This window comes from Nanorana parkeri, unplaced genomic scaffold (genome assembly GCF_000935625.1).
Source record: "Nanorana parkeri isolate BGI_ZX_2015 unplaced genomic scaffold, ASM93562v1 scaffold146, whole genome shotgun sequence".
NCBI classification, from domain to species: Eukaryota; Metazoa; Chordata; class Amphibia; order Anura; family Dicroglossidae; genus Nanorana; species Nanorana parkeri.
In genome coordinates, this window is record NW_017306414.1 from 1,881,854 (window position 1) to 1,905,022 (window position 23,169).

General features: G+C 42.5%; 2 protein-coding genes across 2 annotated transcripts in view; one reads left to right on the forward strand and one right to left on the reverse strand.

Moving 5' to 3' along the window:
* The window catches only part of AVEN (apoptosis and caspase activation inhibitor), a 477,699-nt gene that overhangs the window by 294,603 nt on the left and 159,927 nt on the right, over positions 1 to 23,169 (reverse strand). The gene's annotated exons all lie outside the window — the stretch shown is intronic.
* CHRM5 (cholinergic receptor muscarinic 5) overlaps positions 18,540 to 23,169 on the forward strand; it is a 175,476-nt gene continuing 170,846 nt past the window's right edge. The window contains exon 1 of the mRNA XM_018554203.1: positions 18,540 to 19,488. The gene's annotated coding sequence lies outside the window, so the exon portion shown is untranslated. The remainder of the gene's footprint in view (positions 19,489 to 23,169) is intronic.

The window sequence follows — 23,169 nt, forward strand, 5'->3', positions numbered from 1 at the left end:
TTTCAAGGACAGAGCAGTGATTAATCTGAACCCCTAATACTCTAAAAATGTTAGCCACCATTGTTTGTCCATGGGTACCTTTACATATTCTTCCGATAGTGATGATCTGTATTTTTGGCCATACTTCCTGTTTATAATAGTGAGACCACAGTGATAGGCTTTCATTGACATTGAGGAGCTGTAAAGTGAAATTACTCTGTTGCACTACTAGGAAGAAAAAAGCTGTGTACATAACGAGAAAATATGGCTGCATGCATATAAAATAATTTCCTTACACTTTTGCACTCAGCAACAAGTTCATTTTAATGGGTGCTCTACAAGCTGCACATTCTTACCGTCCCTTCAATCCCCTGCCATCCCATTCGGACACCAGGAGCATGGAAAAAGACCTCTGTGTAAGCTGCACGGGGCTTACACAAGATTCTTTCACCAAGACTAGGTGCTTGAGCAGTCAATGGCTAAGTACCAGTGCTGTCAATGTGGGAGACAAAAGCACCAAGTCACATGCTCCTTTGTATCTGGAAGGAATTAGTATATTTATTTTCTCCTGGAGACAGCTAAGCAGCAAGCAAGGTAAGGGAAGCTAAGGTGTGCTGCTGGTGGAGCCAGTATTAATGTAAACCTGTTGCTTTTTCTTGCTTGGACAAAGCACAGATTTGCATCAAAGCTTAATAGTTTTACATGTATAGCATAAAGCATGTATACATCTTCTTTAAACAAGCCCACATGTCTCAAACTGAGATTACGGGCAGGAAAACAAAATCACTTTCATATCTGTATAATGTGAATTTATTTTGCTGACAATAATAAGGTACATATTGATGGCACACATCTGAGGATATACAAATTGTAGTTAATAGCCACCAGGAAAAAAAAGCCAACGACTGCAGACAAGTAATATATGACACAAAACAAACTCCGACATAGGTAAAAGCCAAAGACGAGGACAGAAGATGGACACCAGGAGGGAAACATTGGGAAGGGGGAGAAAGAAAGCGAGTAGGAAGTCACAAACTGGGGTGGCAGTTACCCTTAGTTACAGCTGGGAAACAGTGTAAAAACATAATGCTGTGAGAACTGAGAGATAGCACAAGTGACTATATAGTATGAAGTCTTATGGAAAATTGCGCATCAACCACCTAGCAATAAACTAAGGCAGAGCCATCTGTGAGAAATAAGAGCATGTCTGAAGTGTGGCCAGCAGGCCCAAAGTGCATTAACATTTCTAGGAGACAGTCCTCATAATTACATGTCAGTTCATCCATTTGGCCCAATTGGTCTGTTTTAATTTTTTTTTATCTAGCTCTCATTCACACGAGAAACGGCCGGTCCATACAGATCCGTGCTGCGTCGAAGGCCGTGTTGGGCCACTCCTGGGAAGGACAGGTGCTGCGGGTGATTACTAATGGTAGAATGGTCAGCTTTTGGTCATCGGTTAAATATTGTGAAAATTCTACGTACTTACCCTTATTAGGGAGAACCATAATATGGGCCGGTAAGGATTCAAGATGCCAAGTCTAATTCCTGCTTATGGATTTCAATGTTTAATTTTTAGCAATGTAATTCATGTAAGATTTGAGCTTTTTAGGCCTTGTACATTGTAAAAGGTTATATTAAAGTGAAATTAAGGTCAAAAGGTTCTTAAATTAAACTATTTCAAATACTGATGAAATCACTTACAATGGATGCTGCTCCTTGCTGTATAAAAGTTTTAGTTTCCTGCAGAATCGCCTGATCCCCTGAGCACTGGCCCAGACAACCTATTTTAGGGCTTGTTCACACCATGTCTGGACTATGGCAAGACCAGAACAGCTTGTTCCCGGATTAAAAAAGCATCTCAATTTATCCCTATGGTATTTCTGGGCTCTGCTCACACCAGCGCAGTCAGTTGCAGTCCAGACAAAAATACTACTCAGGTGGTCTGGAATGTACTGGAATGCATGGAAACGCATAAAAACCAGATGCAAACACACTGGAACGTATCAAAGTCAAGTGTGGAACTGCTGTGTAGTTTAAGCAAAACCTTTTTTCCACAGAGTGATGGAAGCAGCACAGCACATCTCTAAGCGCTTTGGACAGGGCAGCCATCAGAAATTTTGGGGCCCCTTACACAGCTTTAGGCCGGGCTCCCCCCCCCCCCATGGCCCCTTACATGAGTATCGGCTGTACCCCCCCTGATGGCTGCCCTGGCTTTGGATGATACATTTCTGGGTTGCATCCCCCGATGGACCCTGTCAGACTGCAGTGGGTGAGTCATTACCCACCTCCCTTATTGGCCAGGAAGCCGGCTCCATGTTCCCTCGTGGCACTGCCAGTCAGAGGAAATCTCCCTCTGACCGGAAATTCTGGTATTGGTGCAAGTATTGGAGCATTTGGGCTAGTATGTGGGCATCCCTAGTTCTCTTGTTCCTCTATCTTGTAAGGCGCCATATGAGTCATAATTCGGGCATTGTGACCATTGTCTTGGAGGGCAGGGATTGCTTTAGGGTGAGTACCCATCTGATCCTCAGTTTCTTCAACTTGACTGAAAATGTGAGACATTTACCGTTTAAGAGCGGAGATCCACAATTTTATTGACTGAGGAAAAAGAGTGTTGCTGAGAGCTCAGATTTAGTAGGTATTGATTTTGTCAAGTGGCAACAGACAGAGGGAAACTGACTGTTTTAAGTTACAATGTGAGACAGGCTGTTTCGGAAGTGTTGGGGAGCCGTGTCCTAGTCTGAGCATGGTGGTGCAGTGTCTATTCAGTATGCGAGGCTAGATCCTCTCCAGTCCCCTGCTAGGTGGACAGGAAGCAAGTGATGCTGCTCATCGTTAAAGTTTTGTCAACACCAGGCTTGGTGATTTCTGCCCATGTCAGGAGGGGCTGCAGGAAGCGATAGCTGCGAAGTGGTAGAAGTACAAGGCAATGAGGGTCAGAGTCGGGAGTTAAATGCGTCCTTTTTCCACCATGTCCAGGCTACAGTTTGCCTTTCATGGCCATTTTCTTAAAACACGTTGTAAAAATTATATACCTCTAGTGAATTATTAGGTTTTTACCATGACATGAAAACATATTTTATTTTGTGCACAATCGTAGCAGAGTAAATCTACGGGCTTTATAATCACATATAGAGCATCATCCAGCAATTACAGTCAGCTGCTACCCTAAGGCAAATAAGACAAGAGCTTAAAAGAGCAGAAGATGCGGAATTCAACAGACCTCAAGTAAACTTCACACCTCTTTAACTCTTCAATGCTGTTGAGGATAGCAAACCAAGGTGAACTCTTCATCCGACAGCAGAAGGGCCAACTTGTTGGTGTCTGGGCTTGGGAATAGGGATATATATAGGGATATAATAGGGATATATATATATATATAGGGACCCCATGGGAAAACTGGCGTTTGTGACACAGTCTGTTTAAAAAAAAGTTTTAATTCCTACCACAGCCAACAAAACAAATAGCTTCCTTCAGCAGAATGGCAAAACAACAGGCTTTCTTCAGCAGAAACAGAAATATGCAAAGCAAAATCCACCCAACAATGTTGCACAGCCTTGTGCGTTTTGGTGGTCTCACCTAGACAAGTCCAACTGCTTCTCACCTTCCACACAGAGATTTTCCTTTCTGTCTCTCTCTGCTCCACACTTCTTTCTCTCTCTCACCTGTGTTACCTTTTTAACAGCAAGGGCTTTAAGGGAAGTATCTGCCCTCCCAAATTTAACACCTTGCCTCTTACCCAGGTTGAATCTCCTCATATCCCCCGTCCTTGGCCAGGGCCTGGACAAAATGACAATAGACCAGGGAAAGGGCATCCGCATTTTGATGCGCTTTCCCTGGTCTATGCACAACGGTAAACTTCTAAAAATCTTGAAGGGCAAGAAACCACCTGGTGATCCTGGAGTTTCTATCCTTATTCTATGTCATCCAGGTGAGAGGGGCATGGTCTGACACCAGCTTCAAGGGTTCGGCCAAGCAAGTAGTATCAGAGTGTCTCCAGAGCCCATTTTATAGCAAGACATTCCCTTTTAAAAATGGAATAAATTTTTCTCCGCTGGTGTTAGCTTCCGACTCAAGTATACAACAGGGTGTTCTTCACCCTCACCACCTGGGACAAGACTGCCCCCCAGTCCCAGTTTTGAAGCGTCCGTTTGGACCAAGAACTCCTTCTGAAAGTCCAGAGCTATGAGGACAGGTTCTAGGCACAAAGCCTGCTTCAACTGGCAGAATGCGGATAACCGTGGACTTTTTTCCCTTTTGCGAGGCCTGTCAGAAGTGAGGCCAGGCTTGCAAAATTGGGAATAAATCTCCTGTAATAACCCACAATTCCAATGAAAGAACGTACCTGATTTTTTGTCAGAGGACAGGGCCACTTTTGAATGGCCTTCACCTTATTCAACTGAGCTTTAGTCAGGTCTCGGCCTACCATAAAACCTAAGTAGCGGGCCTCCTCTAACCCAATCTTCCTTTTCTCATGGTTCACTATGAATATTGCCTGTTTATAGGGCATCCAGGACTAAGTGGACCTTTTGCACGCGAATATCCCAGTCTCAGCTAAAAATTACAATGTCATCCAGGTAAGCTCCTGAGTGTTCCTTATGTGGTCTCAGAACTTACTCCATGGCTTTTTGAAAAGTGGCTGGGGCTCCGTGTAACCCAAATGGCATTCTGACATAGTGCCATAATCCCTTGGGGGTGGCAAAAGCCGTTTGTTCTCTGGCCTCTTCTGATAGTGGAATTTGCCAGAAACGTTTGGTTAAGTCTAAAGTGGTAATGTATCGGGCTGGAGCTAACCTATCAGATAACTCATCTAACCGGGGCATGGGGTACGCGCCTGGTTTGGAGACTTTATTCAGTTTCCAGAGGTCATTACAAGACCGCCAGGTTCCATTGGGCTTGGGCACCCACACTATAGGGCTCAATCAACTACTGGTTGATTCCACAATAATCCCAAGGTCTAACATACTTTTTAGTTTAGCCGATACCACCTCTCGACGGGCTTCAGGAATACGGTATGGCTTAATGTTCACCCGAACATCAGGGTCTATGAAAATCTCATGTTTAATTATATTAGTCAAACCCAGCAAGTTTGAGAAAATGTCTCTGTTTCTCTGCAAGAACTCCAAGGATTCCTGTTTTTGGACAGGTGAGAGGGTCTCTGCTATTCCTACCTTTTTAATCTGGGCATCAGGATCTTCCTGTCCTTCCTGACTTACCATAAAAACCTCTCTTTCCTTCCAAGGTTTAATTAAGTTGATATGCTATATTTAGTAGGGTTTTCTCTTGATGGTCACAAACAAAGCAGAGGGGTCCCAACAAAGGGAAAAGAGTGGGAAATTTGTAAAACAAATTCCCAGTGTGCGACATTACTCCAATTATAGTGAGAAATTAATCAAGAGAAAGACCCCTCAGGAGATGCACACAATGGGAAGAAATCGATGATACTTTAATACCCATAAACATTTTATTATTATACTATGTGGTATGTTTTTATAATAAAATATTTATGGATATTAATTCATGTATTATTTTTTTATTCCTATTGTGTGCATCTCCTGGGGGTTTTTTTTTCTAGATTAATTTTTCTCTTGATGGGCTGGAAGATCTTATAGTTAACCTTTCCCACTGTCTCAACAATCTCAAAAGGCACTTGTAATTTTGCCAAGTGTGTCCTGCAAATGCTCCCTGACTATGGGCATTATGTTCGTTATTCGGTCCTGCATTTGTGCAATGTGCTCTACCACACACCGATAAGGCGTGGTTTCTTGCTCCTTAACTATGTCCAGTAATCCACAGGGGTGTCTTCCATACACTGACTCAAATGGTGAGAACCCTGTGGATGCCTGGGGTATCTATAGTATGACAAACAATAAATGAGGCATAAACCATTTTCTTAAGCATCCCCTTTAGGGTTTTATTAACCGGCTCCACTAAGCAATCAGTTTGTGGATGATATACTTAAAGGGGTTCTAAACCCTCCGGTTTTTTTTGCTTATATCTACTGCTAGCAAGCAGTAGATTATTAAGAACCTGGTCTGGGAGACTGGATGGTTGAGGAGGCTTCCCTTGCACCTCGTGTCTAAAAGCCTTTGAGGATGGTGACAGAGGCCAGGCAGACACCGAGTGGCACGAGTGCCAGTAGTTATGAAACCGTGCAAGTAGAAGGGTAATCCAGAATTCAAAGTCGAGGCAAGCCGAGGTCAAAATCCAGGAGGTCAGTTGCAGTACCGAAGGAAGAGGCAGAAGAATAATCAAAACAGTCCAGGGTCAAAAAGGCAGGCGGCAGTCAAGGCAGGTAGTTGAGGCAGGAACGGGTCAAAATCCAGGCAACGGCAATCTAATATTGAAGACAGGAAACAGAAGACACAACACAGACAGGAGCTGATAAGACAATCCAGCAAGTAAGTGACAGGCTGGCTTGGTTTATATAGGGAAGTGAACTAATCAATTATGTCACTTCCTGTGCGCCTTTGGCACATTTTTCTTAGAACACGCTCCATCTGCGCATCACTTCCTGTGCGCCATACTGCGCGTCTTTCTGTGGGAAGTGGTCGTTGTGCGCATGCGCGTATTCTTCTGCCTAGCGGTACTTGGTGCATGCGTGGAACGGGCATGGTGCTTACAAAGATATAGGCAAGAAGTGTAAAAAAAAACAAAAAAACGCTTGAAATAATTTTAAACCTACCTCGTTATCGCTGCTGCTCCCGCGCCGAGAATCAGGAACTGCTCGTACGGCCGCAAAGGATCTTGGGGCGGGCGCATGTGCAGTTCCGATTCTCGGCCGGGAGACGAGCAGAGAGGCAAGGTAAGTCTATGGACGCGTGCACCCGCATGCAGACACCGCTGGATCGGAGGGACAGAGCAGTCAGCACTGGATCGGAGTGACCTCGCACCACTGGAGGGGCACATGAAAACATGGGGAAAGAAGAGGAAGACCAGAATAAGAGACATCATTTAAGGTAAGTGCTAACATTTACATGGGTTGAGGGGAAAAAATGTTTGCCTTTAATATCACTTTAAGTCCGCAAATGTTCAATTCAAAACAGTGTACACAGTTCTTTCATTATTCTTGGCATAAATGGGGTACCTTGGTCGGTCTGGATCTCACAGGGGACCACTTCAGGATACCTGGTGGCATAGTCAAGGACAGCGAAGATGTATTGGTGTCCCCTAGCTGACTTGACCAAGGCACCCACCAAGTCCATGGCTATGCGTTCAAAAGGCACTGTAAGAACCATCAGTGGCACCAAAGGACAAATGGGGTGTTGCGGTTATTTGACAGGTCAGACAAGACTCACAGAAGTCTTTAACCACTTTCATTACAAAGGCCGGCTGGGAGCTTCTTGAATGTAACAGGGCATTTAAAATGGCCTGTCAGCCCCGCACACTCGTGCGTGCCGCACGGTGTCCACGAGTTTTAAACTGTCAAAACGATGCCTGTTTACATACAAGCGGTCCGGCGGCTGTAGAGCCTCAAGATTGCTTCCATGGAGGTGCTGGTCGATGCGCCCCTCCCTCCGCAGAGCTGGTCCCAGGCTCCGCTGTGCCCGGCACGGCGGCTCTGTAACAGGGGATCAGAGGGAGCTCAGCACACGATCTTCTCTCTGGTGTCAGAATGCAGGAAGTAATGTATATTACATCTCATCCGCATTCTGCTGTCATTCTCAGGCTTCACAAGCTGGAGAAAAGCTGATGAAGCAGATATATGCTTCATCAGCTTCCTTGGGGGTCCCTAGCTGAGATTAGGGGTCTTAGAGATCCCTGATGTCTCCATAAAGAGGACCTGTCACATCCTTTTGATATCACATAGGGGGCTTCTAAGCCCCTATGAGAGAACAATAACAGTTAAGTGAAAAATACAAAGTAAAAAAAGAATTAAAAAAAACAAAGAACAAAAATGTAAGCCCAACATACATGCATACAAACATGCGTCAGGTGCGCATATGTGCGAAAACGATTGTGCCCCCTTATGCCGCACATGTTACACATCACCGCGAATGCAGGTCGTATTCCTCAACAGAGGATTGGAACAGAGGAGGAGTGACAACGAGCAGCACTAGTGCCAAGGTATGTTGAAGACACCGTGCAGAGTACAAAGTCCAGGATCTGGAACTAATGCAGGTCAAGCAGAGCCAAGATCAAACAGGACGGGCAGCAGGGTACCAGAGCCTGACGTGTGTGTAAGTCCGTAGCGCACGTTTTTCAGTTACCCGGAGAACGGGACCATGCGCCTGCGCAGAAGTGGTTGGTACCTTACAGAACCATTCATCCGCCCCAGGTTGCTGGGATTCACCATTTAACACAGTGACCTGGTCCCTGGCTGGGGTAAGAGTGGGGTCCCTCATCTGAGCACCCAGAAGGAAGAGGCCTCCACTTCTAACTCTGCAAACACTTCTGAAGGACCCGGGCCAGACTCAGCAAGTCCTTTTGTTCATAAAAGTCCAAAAACAGTGGAAAGTCACATCCAATCAGTAGGTAATGTTGCAGCCCTGGTATCACCCCAACTTTGAGTGTAGCAGTTCCCACCAAGGTAGACAGGGTTACAAGGGCCATGGTGTAGTCTTTGACATCACCATACACACATTTGACCCCATGTTCTTGAGGAATTGGCTTTCCCTGCAGTTTGTCTGCTTGAAGCAAGGTAAGGACACTCCCATGTGGTTTTTCACTTTTGAACACACAGACCACATAGGCATATAGGGAGCGATGCCAGCCCATGCCCATTGGCTTCTCTTGCTCTGGACACTGGGCCGCCAAATGACGCAGTTGGTGGCAGGTCCAGCAACGAATCTTGCGGGGTCCCAGTTCAAGTGGCAAGTTTACTGGAGGGTTAGTTACCGTGGTGCCTTTAGTAGGAATAGCCCACACCAAGGGCAAACAGTGCAGACATCTGCTGACATTTTGGTCCCATCTCTTATTGGTGCAGGTTCCCCTGACAAACCCTCTGCACAGTTGTATCGCTCTATCTCATCCAGAGTTTAGGGTTCTTTCTTGTCTACCCAACAATAATGTCCCTTGGGGAGTCTGTGCACAAAGCAGTCCAGGGCAACCCGCTCCACAAGATCCTATGGGGAAAGTTTCTCTGGTTGAAACCAGTCCTTCAAGAGGTGCCCAAAAGGCATACAGCTGTGCACGGGATGGCTTGGCCTGGTTGTACCACAAGGGCATGGACCCAGCTCGCCCTCAAGGTGAGAGTCAACCCCATTCTGGCAAAAATGTCTGCTCTCAAATGCTTGTAAACGCATGCTGTTTCAGGGGCCAAATCAAAATTCAGTTGCTGAGATTCTCCAATAAGGAAAGGAGCCAGTACATCTGCCCAGTCTGCCTCAGGCAGACCATCCCATGTGGCAATAGGCTCAAAGAGGGAAAAAAAAGCCTCCACAATTTTCACTGTGTTCATCTTTCGCAGAGCCGGCTGCACAGCCTTCCAAGGCTTACTTGGCATTTCACCAACCTCCTGGACCCATCCAGGGCTCATTGGCTATCGGCTCTGTTTGTGAGATTTTCTGATCAGCTTCTTTGATCAGCTGATTGAGGGATGCCAACCAAAAGGGTGCCAACAGCAACACCAACTATGCAAATTGTGGCCGGTTCCTTAAGAACCAGACGAAATGTGCACAGTATATGGCCACCTTAATTGTCAAGCTCCTCTAAAATCCACTTTGTTTTTAAAAGATACAAAAAAGTATTATTTGTAGTTAAACTGGAACCTTTTGATTCTCAGCACTGCACCTTAAACTTTGCTGCTATTATGGGAATTAGAATTACGGGAATGAGAAGACGTCAATAAAGTACTGTTTCTGTAACACCCTCAAGAGACCACTCTGTTCTCCAGGAGTTGGCTGCAGCGCGCTGTGAGGGGACCCAAACATTTGATTGGTAACCACATTTGAGTGGGTACCAATTATATGGTAAGCATCAATAACTTTGTCACTGCCACCACTGTGACTGTATTATGGTGGGACAATCAGACAAAGTGGTGGAGTGGTGGACAGTCATACAGAGTGGTGGACGAGATCAGTTAACTCCAGTTTACCAATCTACTTAGCTGAGCATGAACCCGGAAGCACTCAGCTTTGAGCAATTTCAAGGTTAGAGCTGTCAAAATAATGATGCATCCCGAATCCCAACTATGCCTGACCGGCTCTAAGTATAGGAGACAACAGGGGTCAAACAAACACCTGATGCCGCTATAAAGAGAACCTGTCATGACTATCACATAGGGGATGAAAACATAGAAAAAAGCTATTAGCAGGTAATTTCCAGCATACTGCACAATCTATGTGTCATCCATTCAGTATCATGGCACACTAATAGAAAATTACCTGGGCAAGACCTAAACTTAATATATCAGTCACTGTAGCATTAACAATTTTTGTAAACCTATTCATATCTTTTTTCCTCATTCAACAAAAGAACAGCTCATAGCTAGCCAGCATATGTCTACCAATTACGTATTTGTATTGCCCTCCTTCCAGCTCTCCATTTACTGGCCACTTCAGTAATATGGCTTTCTACGCAAGTTAGCCAGATCCTCTTGAAATATAACCTGAACCTTATGCATTTGTTATGGCTTACTGATTGTAAGCTCATGTGCAAAAAATAGACAGTTGCAGACAAGAGAGCAGCAAAGCCTTTGGGAAATTTTAGTTAACAAGGTAATCTCCCACATCAGGTATGGGGCACACCTCTATCTGTGAGATGATGCTGTGAGTGCCTGGACCAAAGCTGTTGTGTCAGCTTCAATTTGCAGTGTTCTAATTTAAAAAGACCAAAGGTAGGGCAGTGAAATGAAGAGGTCAATCACACTCATGGCTACATTAGGTGAATCAGAGTCCAGAGTAACTAGCAGTTGGGTGAGATTCAGCTGCAGCAGGATCTAGATCCACAGGATTTCCAATGTATTTAAGACAAGTAGTGTGTGGGGATCATCCAATACTAGGTGCAGAGACCAGGGCTAGTTGGATAGCCATGATGTAATGTGATGAAGGTGGGGCTACAGTGTGTGACAAAAGGATGTAAAAGGAAGAAGCAGGGGTTTCAGTGCAAAGTGAGCAGGTATTGGAAATAGAGGAAAGACCAGGGCTCCATTGGGAGAAGCATAATGAGAGTGGACAATGGACAGATAGGAGAAGAAGAAAGCAGGACAGTGCAATGTGAACCAGCAGGGAGGTACCAGAAGAGAAGGAAGCCAAAACAATTCTAGATGGGGAAAGAAGGCAACCTCAGAGTAGTCTACTCTTGATGCAATGAAAGTGTCTGGAAGGAGAGGAGGGAAAAGAGAGCCTGAGGTTACAGGAGAAAGAGGAGGAAGAGTTCAGCCCACAAAATCCCAGCATGGAAATGTTTTAGTAGAAGGCAACAACAGATACAGTAGGGCACTTACAGAGTGAGATGGCGATCCCATGTGATGGATCTAGCATATTCCAGGAAAAATATCAGAATCTTGCCTTTTGGCAAGTTTAAGAGTTTCACTTTTAAGAAAAGAAAAATTCTGGTTACAGGGTCAATTCATCTAACACGGCCATGCCAGATTTTATTACACAATAGAGTTAAACCACATTACATGTTCATTTATCTCTTCAGTTCTCGGTTTGTGAAAACTGAGGACTTTAGTTCCTGCTGTGGCTAAACAATCCACCAGCAGTTGTTCCTCCACCAGAACTTCAAGTACCTGACCCAGAACACTTTCCTGGTTGATCACCACAAGTTCCATGCATTTAGAAATACATGTCGGTAGTATTCTGCTTTACAACCACAGACTGTCTCTCTTGAATCTTCTAAAGTGGGCTTTGCCTCACTTTATTATTGGGGTAAAAATTCTCCTGGGCCCACTATCTATTAGAGCAAAACAATCCAATCCTGAATTTTATGACATCTTTCTTCGAAGCTATGGCCCAGTTCTACAACAATCCTGCCTTCTACTGCAGAATCAACCCTGAATGCACTTATCTACTACAGAATCAACCCTGAATGCACACCCGCAAGGACATCATCCTGTTGAAGGCTATGTTGCAGAATTTCGCAATTGGTGTGCAGACACTGACTGGAACGACACAGTGTTATGATATCAGTTTTGCCTAGACCTATCTAAGCCCCCGAAGGACAAACTAGCCAGAGGGGAAGGAAATGTCTGGCCACTGGCCTCAGTTCAACCAGCAATCTCATCTCCGCCTCCCACAAATGAGCCCATGCAACTTGGACTGATCACCCCTGTCTACCGAAGAAAAGCAACGACAATGACAGAGCAACCTGCCTCCTCCTGTCTCCTCTACAGTGGAGAACAAGGCCATTTTCTTCTACACTGCCCTGTGAGGCCTAGCAAGTGTGTTTCTACTGCCTATGCAACCAGTTATCTTGCATGTTGCTCTACCTATTTCTCTACAGATACCGAGAAAGAGCATTCAGGCCCAAGCTATCTTGATTCAGGTGCATGTAGCTGTTTCATGGACATTGCCTTCACACAGTAACACCAGATTCCAGTACAAACTAACACACAGCAACTATTCATCTGGGTGATGGATTTAACCTCAGTTCCAGCCCAATCATCAAAGAGACCTGCCCCCTACTGACTTGCAGCTTGCCATCAAGAATATGTGTTTCGACATTATTCTGTCTCCTCTGTTGCCTGTTATCCTGGGAATTCACTGGTTACAAGTAAACAACCCTCAGATAGACTAGGATTTTTTGTCTGTTTATTGTCAGTGGCACCGTCTCTAACAGACTTCTGTTAATTCTGTATCTCTCCTTAGGCTACAGGCTGAATCTTCTGTATCATAATACGTCCCCCAATATATTATGAATTCCTGGACATCTTTGATAAGAAAAAAAAAGCAAACATTTTGCCACCTCAATGGTCTTATGACTGCCTGATTGAAATTTTGCTGGGGCCAAAATACATTTAGACAGATCTTTCCTCTGTTTGAACCAGAACTTTGACCTTAAGGCAATACAGTAATGAAAATCTAGAAAAAGGCTTTATACGCCCACACATTCGGGACGGAGATGAATGGAAGATGGCTTTCCGCACCCATTTGGGTCACTTTGAGTACTTTGTGATGCCCTTGGGTTATGCAATGCGTCTGCTTTGTTCCAACACTTTGTAAATTACATTTTCAGACACTTCCTTGATCTCTTCATGATTGCATAGCTCAATGATATACTGATATTCTCTCCTCCTTGCAGATGCATCCTGAACATGTAAAAAAAGGTCCTCAGCTATCCAGTTCCTGGGACCTATTATTTCAACCACTGGTATCTCCATGGACCCCCAAAAGGTTAATTACATTCTCGAATGGCCTATGCTGATGGATCGAAAAGGTGTTTAAAGATTTGTGGTATTCGCCAAATTTATCAGAAATTCTTTAAGAACTTAATCAAAGATGTCTTACCGCCAGACTGGATCAAGGAGGTTTTTTTTATGACCAGGGGATCTTTGTGCCTCTGAGTATATGTTCCAAGGTTCTTAGCCTATATCATGATCTTCCTTTGGCAAGTTATTTTGGGGTACATAAGACTGTGGAATTTGTGCAACGATCTTTCTGGTGGCACAGTCTGAGGTCTGATTGTCAGGACTATGTGAAGACGTGTGAAACATGTATAGACATGTACAAGTACAAACATATACAAGTAAGAATGACAAAACTATGATGGGGACACCTTCGGCTTCAGATACCAGACATATATGTACTAAAGAAATAGTGCAAATCCATGGGGTACCCACCAGCATCTTTTCCGATTGTGGAGTATAATACATGTCCAGCTTCTAGAGAGCATTCTGTAAGGCACATACATTTGAAACTTGGTTTTCCTCAGTGTGCCACCCTCCGACAAATGGTCAGACAGAGTATATGAATGAGACTCTAGAACAATATCTTTCTCATCTATTACAATATCTGTGCTTCTCATCTATTTTACAAGATAACTGGGCATCACTTCTTCCCTTGGCAGAATTTGCCTACAATACCTCGTAAACTAAGCCACGGGGCAGCCTAAATTTTCTGCAAACTTTGGATTTACCCCTTCATTCCTACCTCCTGATACTACAGTCCTGGCTGTTCAAGACAGACTGAAATAACAAGGTTTTACAAGAAGCTATCACCATGGCCCAACAGGACAATAACAGATTTTTTGACAAGAGGAGAGGGCATGTGAATTTCAATTTTCAACTTACAACTTAAGACTAGCATGCCCCTCTAAATGTTAGGGCCTATATTGACCCATTTGCAGTAAAAAGGAAAATGAATAAAGCAGTTTATAAACATGAACTTCTGGATTTATACAAAATCCATCCGGTTTTTCATGTATCTTTGCTAAAGCCTGCAGTTTCAGACCCATTTTCTGGTCATGACTCAGGACCTCCAGTGATTAAGGAATATGAAATAGAATATACTGTGGACTGAAGGAGAAGAGGAAGTCATATCCAGTATCTAATCAAATGGAAGGGTTACGGTCCAGAAGAACATTCCTGTAAGCCAGAAACCAACACACATGCCCCAAGGTTTGTACAAAGGTTTTTAGTTTACTCACCCAAAATGTCCCAAATGGGCATTCCAAAGAATGCACATTGTGGGGGATGTGTGTGACAGATCAGTGCAGGCCGAGCACGTGCACATGCTATTGCCCTGATCCGGTGCAAAGAATTGCAGGTAAATGTGCATTAGTGTGCAGACACAAATAAATTGGCATGCATACGTGCACAAATTAGCGTGAAGGCATGCACACAAACGTGGAGGCGCACACCAATTAGCGTAAGGGTGTGCATCAGCACACAGGCCAATTTAAACGGGTGTATAAAACGCTGAGTTGTCTTCAGCTAGTTCCCAGATTACCTTTGACCTGACCTGCCTTTCTGATTACCTGTGTAGGACCCATGGCCTGCTTACTGGACTACACATTCTGCCTTCTGCCCTGTACCTTCCTGACCGACTGTTACTGACCCCAGCTTTTGACCCCAATTCTGCTCCTGGTTTCTTGGCTGTCTGCTGCTTGGCTGTTACCAGCCTAAAGTCATCAGGGGTGTGGAAATTTTTTTTAAACTACTTGTCCAAGGACTAAAGTGGGGGCACAATCTACTTGTCCCTCATGACAAGCTACTTGTCCCTCACAACAAACTATGTATTTGTCTCGATACAAAAAATCATCTTAACCAAAACTGCATTTAACAGTGAATTGTCTACAGGGGCTTCTGCGCTCGATTAATCTAAGACAAACTGGGCGTTACTCCTTACAGCTGCTCACTTAAATTGGCTGCATGAGCCTGCATTAATATCATTCAAATATGTGAAGCGGCGCTATCACCCAAAAAGTAAACAAATATGTGCAAAAACCAAATATTATAGTGAACAATACTACTGTGAGAGAAAAAAACCAAAACATATATATATTATTTTTTAAATATTTTCAAAATTAAATCTTCTAGTCAACCGTTTGTGTGAATCACAAGGTGATAATCTAAAAAAACTTCAAATGACTAATAAAGTAGCAAACGTCCCGTGTCAGTGTATAAAACACATAATTTGAAACAAATTTAAAAGCAGGCAGCTCAGGTAGAAGCTGAGTCAGTGACGTCAGAACGCCTGGAGGAAAAGAGGAGGACAGATCTAACATCCAGGAATAAGATTCTGATTTTTTTTTTTTTGAGAGAGCGCTGCCTGCTTTTAATGAATTTATGAACACTTTGTTTCAAATTATGTGTTTTATACACTGACACAGGACGTTTGCTACTTTATTAGTCATTTGGAGTTTTTTTAGATTATCACCTTGTGATTCACACAGTTGACTAGATTTTAATTTTGAAAATATTTGAAAAATATTATATATATATATGGTTTTTTTTTTTCTCTCTTTACTTGTTGGGTGATAGCGCCGCTTCAGATATTTGAATGTATTTAACAGTGGGGGAGAGTTGACCAGATTTGAGCAGGTAATTCAATTTTCTAAAAATGACTTGGTAAAGTGAACTAACCTTTTAATGTGCATTGTGCATGTTAGAGAGCGCTGCTGCCCAGCTACCACAATATGGCACACAGTGGAATGGGGGCAGCACTCAGTTTACATGCACAATGCCCTACACATGCATTTATTTTTTACCACTTCATTTTTTTAATTGATTTATTTCTAAATTATTATTTATGTTATTATTTTTTACTTTTTTTAAATTATTTTGTACACTTTTTTTTCACTTAATTTTATTGTTATCACACAGGAGCTAACAAGCCCATGTGTGATACATTCAGTGGTGACAGGTTCTTTTTATTTAACCTGTCGCCCTACAATACAGGAGTTCTAGCACAGCACAGAACTATATCGCCCGCGCCCGGAACTGCATGCCCCGTGCGTCGGGCGATATGAATTGCACATCCCTGGTCATCCAAATCCACGCACCCAACCTCTGTGCAGATCCAGCCCACAACACGGCACTCATGTCACTCTGCATCCACATGTTCCCTGTCATCACTTCCAGGGGTGTCAGACGAGAGGTGCAAGGGAAGCCCCCTCATCACCTGTGTCTCAACCAACATATGTGACAGCATCTAAAAAACAATATGTCCTTCCTCTACACCATATAACACTTAAAAGAGTAGCCTTATTGGAAAATGGTCTTCTGCGTTTGTATGCTTGAGCTCTCTTTACATTGGTACTCTACAACAGTAGTTTGTATTTAGTTCACTACACCATAAAAAACTCACCCAGAGCTCAACTTAGAATTTAATAAAATGTTAATTCAGAGCCAAACTAAATAGACATATCATATTGCTTTACTCTCCTGAATATGTATACCTGCTTACAATGCCTAATTACTTTTCTTCAAGGTTCAGTGTATGTGCTTTGAATAAACGGAAACTCTGTGGAAACACATAAAATAGTAGCACAGAAAGCATTTGTTTAAGCTGAAGTAAAAAATAAAAAGCATTTTAAAAAAGGTAGTACTTCAATCCATTTCTAATGAGACACCAACTTGGGGTACCTGTTCATAAAATAAAGTTGCTTAGACAAGCTAGAACAGCATCCAGCACTGATTTTTGAGTGCCATTTCTCCCATGATCCAAGCTCTTAAAACCAACCGAACCATTCAGCTTATTTTACTCTAACACCCAGATTTTGGGGTGCTGTATATATGCCAGAATTGCTTCCTGAGCACCCCACTTTACTCTTTCTGTCAACAGGCATTTTCCATGCTTGAAATTACAGGCTTCACCTAGTAACATAAATGGTCATCCAGTGTATGAATAAGGGGATGAGTGCACGTATACACTAGTACAATAGCGGTAATATTTCTAATCGTTTTGATTTACTGATAATGTCATTACATATGAATGCCAGCATTTGTGACCACCATTAAGAAATTGGTCATCCAACCGATGTATTCAGGGCTTCACATGCCCGGGCCAGTTGCGTAGCTCTCAAAAATGCTATCCTTTGCAAGGGGTGGTGGATGCTAACGTCTTGCCCTCGAATAAGCTAGGGTATCTACTGCACATCAAATATATTCATAGTATTGAGAGTAATATTTACATTATTTGCCCTGCGGGGGGAAGGGGGAGGAGAGAGAGGGAGAGAGAGAGAGAGTAAAAGTACAGTAAGCCAGTTATAATGATTTAGCAGGGCTATACTGTACATGCATGGGCAACATTTCCTTGAACATATTTGTGTTGACTGCTGGAGTGTGAATATTAAATAGTAGACATGTTAACGTTTTAATTATAGCTAGTATAATATATGCCTTTCGCTTTTCTTTATGGGCACTAATTAGGTAAGTGAAATCCAGACACATACAGTTTACTGATAATTTTAGCGATTCACAATTTCCTCCCCTAATGTCTGATTTTATAATTATTGTATTACTGTGAAACATGCAGTCTGCTGTCACACTTCTGGACATTAAACAAATTAATAAACAAAAACAGCTCAAAACAACTTATACCACAGGCAGGTAAAATGAATACATTTCTGCTTCAGAATCTGCCCCCCTCTCCTATAAATTGTGTAACTCGTTTTCCCTCCTCCTGCCACTGCTGACTGATCTATTTTAAATTGGTTGCATTAAAATCGCGATTTCTGATATTTTTTGCACGGAAAAAGTAAAAGTTAGAGAGGGCACAAGCAATATACAGTTGTCCAAACTGGGTCAGACATTATTAGACATTAGCAAAGGAAATAAAGACAATATTGCAAGTGACACATCAATAACTACAAAAAAAAAAATTCAAATCTTTCCTTTAAACAGGTTGCAAATGAAATGGACTGCTTTGTTATACTGTTAAAGAAAGCTGTAACATACAGTGTTCGCTTTCATTATTAATGTTATCTCGACTAGGAAGAAATTATTGCAGTATGTAAATATTTCACATCACATGGTATGATAAAATGTTTCGTCAAGCTCTTCATATAAAGAACAGCTTTTAAAATTAAAGAGCCCAAGCCTGGAGAAATGCTGTGCTTCTCACAGGCTGTAAAAATGGTTCAGTGTGAAACAAGCCTACATATGACCTTCCTCCACCTCACAGGCAAAAACACTTGAGTGGGTGTCAAAATGACTTGTGCACAGGCTACCTGGTGGCATGGGAGAGTTCCAGCCTCCTGCTGTGTGCACGTCTCCATGGAAAGGCTGCTCAATCATACAGCACCTAACAGACCTCGTATCAGCTGCTCGCTCCTGCAACGTTCGTAAGCTGCTGTCCATCAGGAAAAGTAATTAGTTGGTTTATTATGTATGGAAGCGACAGCCTATCACTGAATCCTCACGGTGAATAGCTTCTGTAATGCACTTGTCTGTGCCTTCCGCCTGGTGCTGTCCACATTGCTGCTGTCAGGACTGTTGTTGCTTTTCAGGGATTTGCCCATGTACACTGTGCACTTCCAAGAAAGAAAGGAAACAAGAGGAAGCACATCATCTGTGCCTGAGAGGTACATCAAGCACCAGGGTAGGAAACCTTGAAGAATGTGGGAAAAGTTCAAGAAGAACTGTGCTCAGAAATCTGACAATGACATCAATCTTGTGACAAATGCATTTTCTCCTTGTAACCAATTTCTTGCTAGAACTGATGGCTCCACATTTTATCCACACTGACCTGGTATTTACTTGGTAAGCTAGAATTAAGGAGAATTAGACAAGGGAAGCTGCACATTCCAGGAGCATTATGTTTTTATTGAAATTTTAATGTGTCCTGAACGTGATTATGTGGGGTCAGTGCTTATCCTTTTTATCATAACAACACCTACATATCTGGATTTCCTTGTGAAAGACAATGGATTTAAGACACTGCTAACAGCAGGGAAATCTCTTTTGCACAAGATTCTTGACAGGCAACTCTGGAAGCAAAATAAAGACAATTAAAAAAGCTTTAAATCAGGCAGAGAATGTGCAACTACAAGGAGTTGGATGCTGAGAAACAAGAAAGAGAGTGAATGTGCAGGAGCCATTGTGAGAACTCACTGCTTACCTGCAACATCGTTGCACCGGCTGTCAGAAACAAGACAAATGAACTGCAATCCACATCCTTTAGGGTAAGTTTTATTTTCATACTTTGACATGTTAGTTTCGGATAAGCCTGAGGCAATGGAAACAGAAAACTTGCCCTTGCAACGAGAGTGTGGTTTCAAAGCAGTGTGAGTGTGTGTGTGTTGCTAACTTATTGAGCTCATTTAGACATACTGTATGAATAGCTTCCAGCTTATTGGATTTGCTAAACTGTACAAAGTAAGCACAGACTCTGTTCCCTAAGTAATTTTGTCTCTGTGAGATAGTAACATCTCCACCACAAAATCACATTGTGTACTGTAATAAAAACTTGGAACAGAGACCTTCCTAGTGTTCTAAGCTTATTACGTTATTTATTTTTGTTTGATGTGATTAAAATCATTCTATGGGCTTTGTATACTAACCGATGTTTGCATAATACTGACAACTAAAGAGATGTAACAAGAACAAAGATTATAGTATTTTAGTGGTGTGAACAAATAAGTGAGTGACACTGAATGTTTTGTATGGATAGTTTGTTCCAAAAAAGTGGTGTCTGGAGGTTCAGGTGTAATGAATAAATACCAAATAAATTTAGCAAATTGGGTTTTATGATGCACGATTCAAATGATGGAGCAAAGGGAATTAAATTATTTTATGTGTATAATTACCTTGAAATAAAATGAGTAAAACACTAATAGTTAGTTACAAGGTCTCAGAGGAATGTGTTAAATGTGACGTCTTTAATTTAGAAACCGGTGTAGCTGCGAGCACAAGGGAGGGACACAAGCAGCAGACAGACAGAGAGCCGGTGAGCAGTGTGCTTTACTCAATCTGAAAGCCGGGTTTTATGCGTTTGGCGTGATAACCAGAGACTTTCCTTCCCCCATTTAAAATTTTAATGAAGATGTTAAAAGCATCCAAGCAGAGACTGCCAGCTCTCGAGTGATGCCATTCATACAGATGTGTGACACTGCACCCAGGCAAAGCTTAGAAGCTGACCCCAGTGGAACATCCCAGGGGAACATGCTTGTGACGTTACAATGATCCAAATGGCAAGCAGCATTGTGCGCAGCTAACGTGTGCATATTCTATGTGCATTTAAACATAAGGAATGAATCAATCCCCTCACGAGGGGCATTATAATATCATGAACATTGATTGTTTTGCTGCAGAATAACTAAAAGCAGCCAATTTGTTTACAAAAACATACCAACACAATACCATGCATGGGATACCAGCAAGGGCTTTATAATTGTTTTTTTTCTATAAATTTAACGTTAAATAAAATCTGTTATTAATGCAATAATGAAGATTGTAATGATGTAAAAATAATTTCCCTGGGGTGTGGAAGGATGTTTTTTTGCTAAATATTGACTAATGTATTATGTCAACCAAATAAATAGGTTGAAGTATTGTTACAATAATATCACAGATATTGATGTACACTAGGGTAATGCCAGGAAACAGAGGAGATGTCACTGCTGACAACTTGTAGGTAGTGCTATCAATGACAGTTTTGCTGTGAGGGGTAAAATGCTTCTCTTTTCTGCTGGAAATCCCTGTAGATGTCTGTACTTGTAGTGTTACTAGGGGACAATGACGTTCTGATTTGCACACGGATTTAAAAGCAAGGGTCAAGTTCAGTGTGAGTGAAATTTCTAGTTACTTGTATTAGGCAATTAATTATAAGGATCAGTAAATGCGACGTGCACTGTGTCTCGAAAGGTTATAATGCAATACCGTGCGGCACTTAAACTTTTTATTTGGGCTTTAAACATCATTGCAAGCTTTGGGATTCACCAAGAATAAGTTATTTGTATTACGAAGGATTCCAGGGATTCTACCTAGGCCTGGTTTCTGACGTATATAACTAATTTTCTGAGGTCCCTCTGGGCCCTCAAACATTTTAAGAGTAGATTTAGAGCTTTATGCCACACAAATATCTGAAGGTATACATCCGTTCACATGTAGCGACATACCTTTGCAGCGGCCGGGATAGCGCGACTTCCGGGGCGACGTTCCAGCGACGATCCAGCGACGGTAGCGCGACCTTCTCCGGGCTCCATAGAAAAAAAGCAAAATCGCGCAAAATCCGCCGAAAAAAGGGTCCGGTAGAAGCGACTTGCGACCGCGACGAGCGACATGGAGTTAAGACAGCTCCATTGAATAGCATTGGCCGGCGACTTCTCGCGATATCACGCGGCAAAAATGCGCGAAGTCGCTATATGTGAACGGGGCCTTAGTGTTCTGGAGGGCTACTACTACTGCATTAAAGAACTACTAAATTTATAAACCTGTACAAGCACGCACTAACTATTAAACAATACAAATGTTATATAGTGCAGCAAATTCAGACTTCAGAGTAACTGGCTGTATATTGACGCTACAGCATTTATTATTTTTAAACAGTAAAAGAGAACCACTGGAAATGTATTTATCAAAGCTGCTGCTGTGATGCTCATTCTTAGACAATGGGTTAATCATTTATCTGTCAAATCATGTCAGCATAGTAGGAGTTAAAAAGCATCATCTTGTATAGTCATGGTAAAATGCCTGAGAACTGCATGTTTTTCTAATGTCAAAAATAGATTTCCCTTGCATTGCCTGTAAAAGAGATTTATTCCAACCACTGATAACATGTTTTGGAATTAAATTATTTCATTCTTGATTAGCTGCTTTTATGGTAGTAGATGGCTTGTTGAATGCTGTTGAGTCCACTTTACGTGAATTTTTTAATTCAATAACCCTGCTGTATGTCTTCCAAGATGGACCAAGAGCAAATTAATTGTCATGAAAAAGAAATAGGAGATATCCAATAAGTCACTAAAACATAGTGGCGAAGGCACAGCAAAGCCACTAGTAATTACTTTAGTATCCAATCAGGGTTTTGTTCTCGCCCCTGTACTGGTACAACGTGAGCTGTGACTGGTTTCCATGCGCAAATGTACCCGTCTCCTTTGCTTCAATGTTCATGATTCAGCCCTGCAATGTAAAAGCAGCTGTAGCCTACCTTGAAGCGGAACTAAAGACCTGCTGTGAAAAACTGCAAGGAGTTTGTTTTTCTTTTGGAAAATAAACATGCAAAGTCTCTTTTTCCTTTCCGGTGTACAATGTACAGCGCATGTATTGTGCAGTTTACATCCCAGCTCATTCTCGGCATGTCAAGAACAGAGCCAGGTGCCAGAAACGATATAGCTCTTGTGCGCATGCGCAGGAGTTACATCTTTAGTGACCATCCAATGAACGAAGAGAAGTCCTGCTGCAACCCCTAAAACTCTTATAATTCAACCAATGGCAAAATACAACAAGCAACTTTCACAAAAAATGTTTTCTGTCGCTAGTTAATAAAAAAGTAAAAAATGCCTCATTTAAAAGGAGTCTTTTTAATATGTACTTGTCTCATTGCCTGTGTCACTGTTCTCCCCATTGTTCCAGAGAGACTGCTACTGGAGGACCATTCAGTGTTCACACTTACAGGTGTGTCAGATACCTGGTCACCTTCTGTGCTCTGTGGTTTCTACTGCTGGCCCCTATGGCCCTACTGTGTACTATAATGATGTAGGGATTGGCAGGAGGAACTGGAGTGCAGAGTGGGGGCAGGCATCAGACAGACCCAGAAGTGTCAAATACAAAAGATTCCAAAGGCAGTAGCTTGATAAAGCAGAGGAGAACTGCAATGTGGACATGGGGCAGGTAAATAGAAAATATGGTTCCTTGAAAAAAAA